We start from the raw sequence: 8,691 nt of genomic DNA, 5'->3' as shown, positions 1-8,691 counted from the left end.
ATGTCATCCTGACTTCCCATATCAAAATTGGAATCAATTTGGGTCGCTTGATGATAATCAATTACTTTCAATTGCAATTATTCCTTCATTGTATGTTCTCTAAAACGATGTCATCCGTTGCTTTCATAACGCGTTTGAAATTTCTTTTGGCGCTTTTCAAAGTTGAAATCTTTAGATTCTTTCTTAAGATGTGCGTGTGTTTGCCTGAAGGTGTAAATGAGCAGTGACCGAATTTGAAAATAACATGAACTTTTCGGCCAGTGAAGTTCGAGGTCAAACAAAATGAGCTCTCCACCTTTTCTGTGCCAGGGACTTTGGACCGTGCGTACAACGCTATGGTTGTTTTTTTTTTTTTTGTTGTTGTTGTTGTTGTTGCTGGGTTGTTTTTATATAAATCAGTACTCAAAGCATACAAAGGGTTACGAAGTATATACATGGTCACTTCACTGATAGCAGTGGTACATGAAAATATTGTCGCACGTGTCAGAATCCGCTTCAAAACTGCTCAGCTCGTAACCGCCACCCCACCCCCAACACACACACACACACATGCAAAGAAGAACACCACTCTTTTACTATCTGACTATCTGTATCAACACCGAGAACATCCAGAAAAGTGCTGGGCCTCAGAGTCTAAGCACTATAGACTGCGGCATGTATTTCGAACCTCATCTTTTCCAAGTTTGAGGACAGCCTATGATTCGGGTTGGTCAGTTCTATATAGGTGTGAACAAGTCAATTTTATAAAATGGGCTTTAGAATCTCTGCAATCTGATCGGTCAATTATCATGCGCTGGATTTTACTGATCCACATTGAGCCATGCGTCCGGTAAAATCCGAATGCATGGCTCAAGCCTTCTATGGTGTTGTAGGTGAACCGGACGCATGATGGGTGAAAAGGTTGAATTTCACGAATTTACAGGGCCATTTTATAAAACGAATGATGTACAAGCCTATTTCGTGGATCAGTGAGAATTGGATGCTCTCGTTTAACTTTGGAAACAGTCTAAAAAACCCCTCGCGGGGCTCGTGGGTTTAAACATCCAAGTTTCTGCCCTGTGCATCATTTGTTAATGATGTCATACACGACTGCCGTTTCGTTAATGATCTGAGAATTTTAGAAAAAAGTTTTGTCTATACTCCAGGACATCGTATAGAGAATCAAACTATAAAGATGGCATTGAAGGAAATCCTTAGATTAAAATGTCTAGAGAGCCGTTTGTTAAGTTTGTCAGTGCGGGTTTTGTTTTCTTTTGTTTTCTTTTGTTTTGTTTTTTGGGTTTTTTTATATTAATATGGAAACGTCGAGGGTGGGGTATGATAATTAATAACTGGGAGGGCAACATCTATACCTATTAGATGCGATTCGCATTAGAAAATTACTTATAAATCATTATATTTTGGGAGAAATATGAAAATGCAATTTTGGCTATATATCTACACTGCATACTTTAACGATCGCCATCAAATTCCGTGCGAGCAGAGTACTTGAACGAAGCGGACAACTGTTATTTCACGGGTCGCCTACATTGCCAGCCCACATTCCATGTATTCTGTAATTCGCTGTGGAGAAAAGTAGGGTGATACATGTGGAACAAGTGTTAGTGTGGAGTACACGGGTCGCCGCCGCAGTCACAGAAGTGTTCTCACAAAAAAAAAAAAAAAAAAAAAAAAAAAAAAAATCGGCGATAATGGAAAAGAGGAAAACATCAAGCAACAGGGGTATGTATTTCAAAATTTCACGCTCTAACCACAAAATTTATAGCGGAAGATGTCATCAACCCCGCCCCCGCCTTCTCTCTTTCTCTTCACTTTTTGAACATGCATGAGATTTGTTTGTTTGCACGATTTCGTGGTCAAAAATAGCTCCCAACATTCTCGCATGATTGCAGGCGCGAAGTGGCCTCTTAGCGATACTTTATGACTCGAACAAAAGACGAAGAATGATCGTTGTTATCATTTTGTACTGGCGGTTTTTCCTTTTATGTCAAACTTTTTCCTATTCCTTTCACTATTTTTGTATAAAGTAATATATCTTCTTCGAGATCGTCCTCATATTCTCCGTTGACAATGTTTCTGTATGGCGTTCCAAAGGTACGTGTCTCAGAGTGAATTGACTAAAAAAAAAAAAAGATAAGCAAATATATAGAACAATGAAATGGAAACACTTTAGAAACACAATGGATATACGTTATACTTCTATTCCCTCTCTCCATGTTTGCTTCTTCTGTCGATATGTCTCTTTCGCCACTTTGTACGATTTTCTCATAATAATTAATCATCTTTCCTTTCCATTCTGCTTCCAAAATGTTAGAATTAGACTTACTTAATTACACAGCTATCAGTTCTGTGTGGATGCATATCAACATTGATTTCTTCGGTCAAACGGACCAGCTGAAGTTTTCAAATATCAACTTCAGTAACGATGAATTTACTGCATTAAGAATTGTGAAATCAGGAATAGCACCTTTATGCGCTCAAAAGGTGAAACAGTGACACTATTTGGATCCCGGATTTGGATAGACTAAATTAGACGCAGAAATCCTTTGGTGCCACCTGTACCGTTTAAACAGCCCCTACCAATCTATACTTTTTTCCCCCAATAATATTCATTTGATTTCTATAAATACACATAACAAAACATTCATCTTGAATGCATGCAAACAATATACAATCAACAATGATTAATCAAACGAAAAACAATCAATATTGGTACGTGAGCCGAAAATCATTATTTACATCATAAACTTATACACAAACTTACACGTGCACACACACACACACACACACACACACACACACAATACTCTCCTTAGCCCCCTCCCCCATGCGGTTCTAGGGTTCCCGCTCACATCACAATCCTACACTTCAATAAATTATATTCAATCATAAGATTCCATAAATACACACACATGCAGGGCCTACACATACCCACGGACATTAACGCAGCCACATTAATGTGGACCAACATCAAAGAGTCATGCTGACAGAATATCTTTGGTTGATTTCTTTAATTGGTGAGTTTTTACATGAAGGAAAGTAAAAAAAGAAGACAAAATGATTAGAAAACAGGCAGGGAAGGACAGGTTTGAATCTTATGAAGAACCAGCAGAGGTTGACGGTCGTGGAAGAGTTCACTCTCAGTCGAACAAGGAGAACGTTAATACGTATTTTTAAATGAGCTGTTATGAACTAAAAAATGACACATCAATACTGGTTGATGAAAAGGGGATCGGAGAGGACATCAAAATGTGAGAAGAAAACAACATGGGTAAAGACGAGGACGGACAGAAGTTGGTATATAGAGAAAGAAAGATAGGTCGAGAATTCAGAGTTGTTTATGCCAGTAGCAGCATTCTGGCGCACTGTGTGCGTAGGAATGGCAAGGCGAGCGGCGTAATTCCACGGGGGAACGGTCTCCGTGGCGCCACTGCCTACCACGTGTCAATGTTTATTAGCATTCGACCAACCCCAGCAGGCGGTCTGCGTGGCGCGGCGTCCGCCCGACACGCTTTTACCAGGAATTCCACCCCTTCCCCCTTCGCGCTGGCATCCGCGCTGGCCCGCGAGCACACTGACGCTGCTGCGCTAGGCTCGCGGAGTTCCAAAACAACAACCCCAGCATCATCGCAGAGTTCAAACGGGCGGGGTAATGACAGTGTGTACGTGTAATACATAGCGCCATCGACCTCTCCGCGAGGCGGTTAACCTCGTTGGCTTTCCCCCTTTTCCGCATCCCTCCCTCCCACACCTGCGAATGTTAAGCTGATGTGTCAATGTAACTCGGACTTCATTGGAGCTGGTACGGGAATGCCTTTTCCTGGCACATTCCATGGAGAACCCACGAGTCGCTGCTACATCATTTTCGTCACGGACTAACGGATCTCGCCGTTGATGCGAAGAGGAGGAGGAGGAGAGAGAAAAAGGGGGATGGCGAGGAGGAGGGGTAAATGATTGGGACAACTGTGTACAGGAAGGATTACATATCTACTGCAGAACACAAATAGGGCGAAAGAGCACGGAAGATGTAGGCGTACCATAAAGTGATGAAAATAAAATACTGACAAAGTAGGCTATACTTGCCTCTCCGTTTCCTGGGATTGCGTACAGCAGATGTTACTTTTGTTCTGTTTTGTTTTGTTCTGTTTTGTTTTGCGGAAGTACATAAAAATGAATCGGGAATATCATGTATCAATCCAGACTTTCCAACGGAAATATTTAAAAAAGCATAATTCACTACAAAAAAACAACAACAAACAACTAAACAAAATGTGTTTTAATTAATAATTCCCCCTCAATCACAGTTTCATCAAGATCAGCGTCATGTGACAGAAATGAAACAAGACACTCCCGATTGTATTAGAGAACTATAATGCATGATAGATTGTATGTATGTATGTATGTATGTGTACGTGTGTATGTATGTATGTATGTATGTGTACGTGTGTGTGTGTGTGTATGTGTGTGTGTGTGTGTTTATGTAACAAATCCCCGGGAATAAATCTGGGTGAGCATCCGTTCTCGAGTAAATAATCCTCGAAATGGGATCTGGACTAAATAGAGTGCAAACCAATTGACACAGAAAGAAACGGCTAGCCGCAGTCTCAGTGACGAAAAAAACAAAAACTAAAAAACGAGGCCATGATAACTAGGAGACGGGAGACAGATAGACAGACAGACAGACGGACAAAATTAATAGATAGACTGGGAGAGGCCGGCCGCAAAGATCACTCAAAGACATTTACCTACTTTTCCTTTCGGGTCGATTGAACATTTGCGATATAGAAGGTGATATCATACTTTCAATGAGCTTGTTACGGAGTCGGGACAGAAATATTTACGTGTTACTTGACCCCACTCTGTTAGACTATGACCGAATATGACTTGAAGAGAAGGAGGAGGAGGAAGAGGAGGAGGAGGAGGAAGAGGGGGGGGGGGGTAATGTGAGATTAGAAATCAGCGCGTGCTTGCCAATGGGCGACGGCGATAGATAGCGCGCGGGAGACGTTTTACGATGTCGTGGCGATACTTTATCTGGTGAGAGACGCCACCAGATAAGGAAGAGATGTAAGCAGTCGATGTCTCGAGCTGTTTTCGTGTCAACATTTCATCGGTCGTAATTCTTCGCGGAGACGTATCTCGCCCCAGCTGGCGACCAAGTGTTGCATCCGACCTGCCGCCATTCTCGACGGGGTCGCCGCAGTGGAAGAGAAGCCTGCCAAGTGGCCTAGCTTTTGGCCGATAGAATGCCTCTTTCCTCTTTTAGCCATAAAGTGCGCATGCCACGGGAAGAATTATGTTTGTTATTTTGCCGAGGTATACGATTTCACTTGAGATAATTAATCATCGAAGTCCGATGCGTATCTCCACCCCCCTCCATTTTTCTCCCGGACATTTTAATAGAAGGCCTACTCCACACTAAACACATGATGTTGTTAATCACTCTACGGAATGCATTCCACTGCATAACAAAAATTGGAAACGGGACGCTGGTCCGGTGAAGTTCGTGCGAAGACAGACTCAATCTATATCGCTATGCTAGAATCTTGCAGCTGGAACTGGTAAAAGGTTTGAATGAGATAAAATGATAGCACGGTAGAAAAAGATGGCGAAGGAAGTTGCGGGGATGCTATACAGCGACGGCGCCACTCTCGTGGTTTTGTCTGGAAGGCGCGATTAGGGGCCAAGGCAAAGACTCTGCCTTTGGGTACTCTAGCCCTCCTCCCCATGGATTAGCGCCTGCTTTTAGCTAAGCTGCCGTCGGGACCAGTCGAGCTGGTTTTCCGACACCACTTCTTTCATCGGGCCCAAGTTTTAGCCTCACGAATCGTGTTCGGCTAAATCCGCCGTCACACTGCAAAACTAAAAACCCCTTGCTCGTCTGACCCTTTGCTCACAGCCCAATGTCTCCTGTGGGTTGACAGCGGTTCGTTGCGTCGACAGACCCCATAATCGCAGTGGACGTAATCGACATACCATCAGTTCGGGAACGTGGCTGTTGGGGCTATTTTCTCTCTCTTCTCCCCCCCCCCCCCCCCCGCTTCCTTTCCCCTATTTCGGGTATTTTTTTTTTTCTTCTGGACACATTTGGGACTCGTTTGAAATTGAGCAAGGTGACAGGCGAGCTGTGAACGGGATTTAACAGTGACAAATGGCTGGGTGTCAGAGGCGTAAACCGCGACGCTTCTCACGTCACAAAGCTACATCTAGTCTGAGAGATCAGTCCTAAACTTGCTCCGTCAAAAGAAGGGCGCCTGCTCGAGCCTTTGAACACTTGCGAATTGTAACGGCACCAGGAAGGGAAGACTAAACCGGTGATGCGCGCGCTCTCCGCGCGGGCTGACAACCAAAGTCGAGTTGAATTCTCATTGTGACTCTGCGATGGATGGGACACCCCCTGTGGAACAGCAAACATTGATGGAGATGTCGTGTTCACATTGTTCACATCTAGAAAGTTGGAAGCAGGAGTGAATTTAGACTATGTGTATGTGTGTGTGTGTGTGTGTGTGACGTGTGTGTGTGTGTCTCCTTTTGTGTATGCGGTGTGTGCATTGCCTTTGTGTGGTGGTGGTGTGTGTGTGTGTGTGTGTGGTGTTTTGGAAAGGGATGATCCTGGGTTAGTGAGAATGGAAAAGATGAGGATTGGTGTAAATCAAAATGATGCATTAAAACCTTAATCATTTTCGCCTCAGATGAGAATAAATAAAATGTGAAACAATGTGCAACTATTTTACCTCTTTTCCGAGATAAAAATGTATCAGACCTAAAGAAGCCATCTCCCCTCACACAACCTCACCCCCCCCCCCCCAAATAAACAGATCGAGATCTCAACCTAGCACCACTTGGAGCATGAAGAAGCTACATGCACTGACAGAAATACATGTACTGCTAGTAAGATGCATCATATCCACAGTAGCATACAGTTGCCCTTTTCCCCTCACAATCCCTGGTACCTCCTCAAAAGTGCCATGGCTACCAGACAGCGCGGAAGAGAGGAGTGAAGAGAGGAGTGAAAAGAGGCACCACATGGAAATATATTATGTGTATATAATACATTTTGCAGAGAGAGAGACACTGATAGAAGATGGAGAACAGAGCTTACATTGGAGCAAGGCCCTTGTTTTTCATGTGGGTAATGTTACAATGAATGCCCTACTCTCATTTTATCGATGAAGCATTGGAGGATTTTTCGCCATCGACTAACAATCACACATCTGCACCAATATCATCACAACAAATTCATATCCATACAAATCAAACCAATTGCAATATGCATTCTCCAACTGCTAAACATGGAGAGCGCGTCCAATTAGGCAGCCAATTGTTGATGAGATATCATATTTCAAGTATGTCCTTCACCAGGACTTTATTTACAATCTCTGTGGTTGACTGTGAAGGATGATAACACATTGAAACAAAAAACAAAATAGACTGGTTGTGATCCCAACAGTGACCATATTGCATAAATACAGAAACAACAAGAAAGTATTCTAATCAGCTGCTGAAAATTGGCAAGATTTATAAGGCAAAGACTCTGCTTTTTAACACACAAACAGTAGGTGATTCTAATTTATCATTTGAAATACAAGGGATTCAGGGGGCCATTCAACCCAACAAGCATATATCCACCTGATGCAGAAAGTATATTTTCTAAAAATTCGGCTGTCCAAAATTGCAACAATGTCCCTGGAAAAAACAAAAAACAAAAAAACAAACAAAACAAACCCACAATCAACTAAGAAGTAGACTGAATAACAGATTTAGAGCATTTATCTTATAGCAGCTGTCATAAACTTTAAGTTGACATCAATGCTAAAATGAAGACTCCAACTCTAGATACTGTGCCAAGAGCCCATACAAATGACATGGCATAGCACGCCAGCACTGATAACCTCAGGAAGTTCCACCCCAATAAATCACTGCATTCTCTAATCTTCACACCTCGCTTTCGAGTGTGAACGTAATTTATCTGCCAAATTCTTCTCTCTTAAGACGGGCAGACTACACTTTAAGATGACCTCTGTAAGAGGTCGTGGGAAGTAGGACTATGTCTTGACCCTTGACACAGGAAGCACTTGAGCAATTGATTTGAGATCTATACATCTACCACTACATAAAAAAATGAAGACGAATCTTATCTAATCACACGTTAGGCCATAGAGTTGCACTCTTCTTTGTTCTTAACACACTGCACAACAACTGTGCTGCAACATCTGAGGATACAGCTGAAAACTTGTCACTATCTTATATCGTCAAGCTACAGCTGCAGGTTATTACTTTATGTTGTGAAACACAATATTGCATAACTGCATGGTTTGACATAGGCCTACTTCCCATGACCTACAGTTTTGACCTTTCAGTGATACAACACACCATGAGAATCTGTGGGGAAATCTACATGGGGAAAACAATCAAGCCTTTTTCATGCAAATTATTGAAATTTCCTTTCTACTCCTTGTAGGGAATAAGTTGCAAATGCTTGTTTTTTTGTTGTTTTTTTCAAGACACAGGAATTTGTTCTTTGCAGTCAAACACTAATGCTGTGATAGGTTTGGGCACAAAGGATTTTTATTTGCATTTTATAACATTCTTCCCATATCTGCAAAGTACAATTATTTATTCAGACTTGGTGTTTGGGATTCATTAGACTGTGTCAGAAGCATTCAGAAGTTCACCAGTGTAGATGACAGG

This window comes from Diadema antillarum, unplaced genomic scaffold (assembly GCF_040938485.1).
Source record: "Diadema antillarum isolate AM-2024a unplaced genomic scaffold, OU_Dant_1.0 scf00000183, whole genome shotgun sequence".
NCBI classification, from domain to species: Eukaryota; Metazoa; Echinodermata; class Echinoidea; order Diadematoida; family Diadematidae; genus Diadema; species Diadema antillarum.
Note: the sequence above shows the minus strand (reverse complement) of the source record.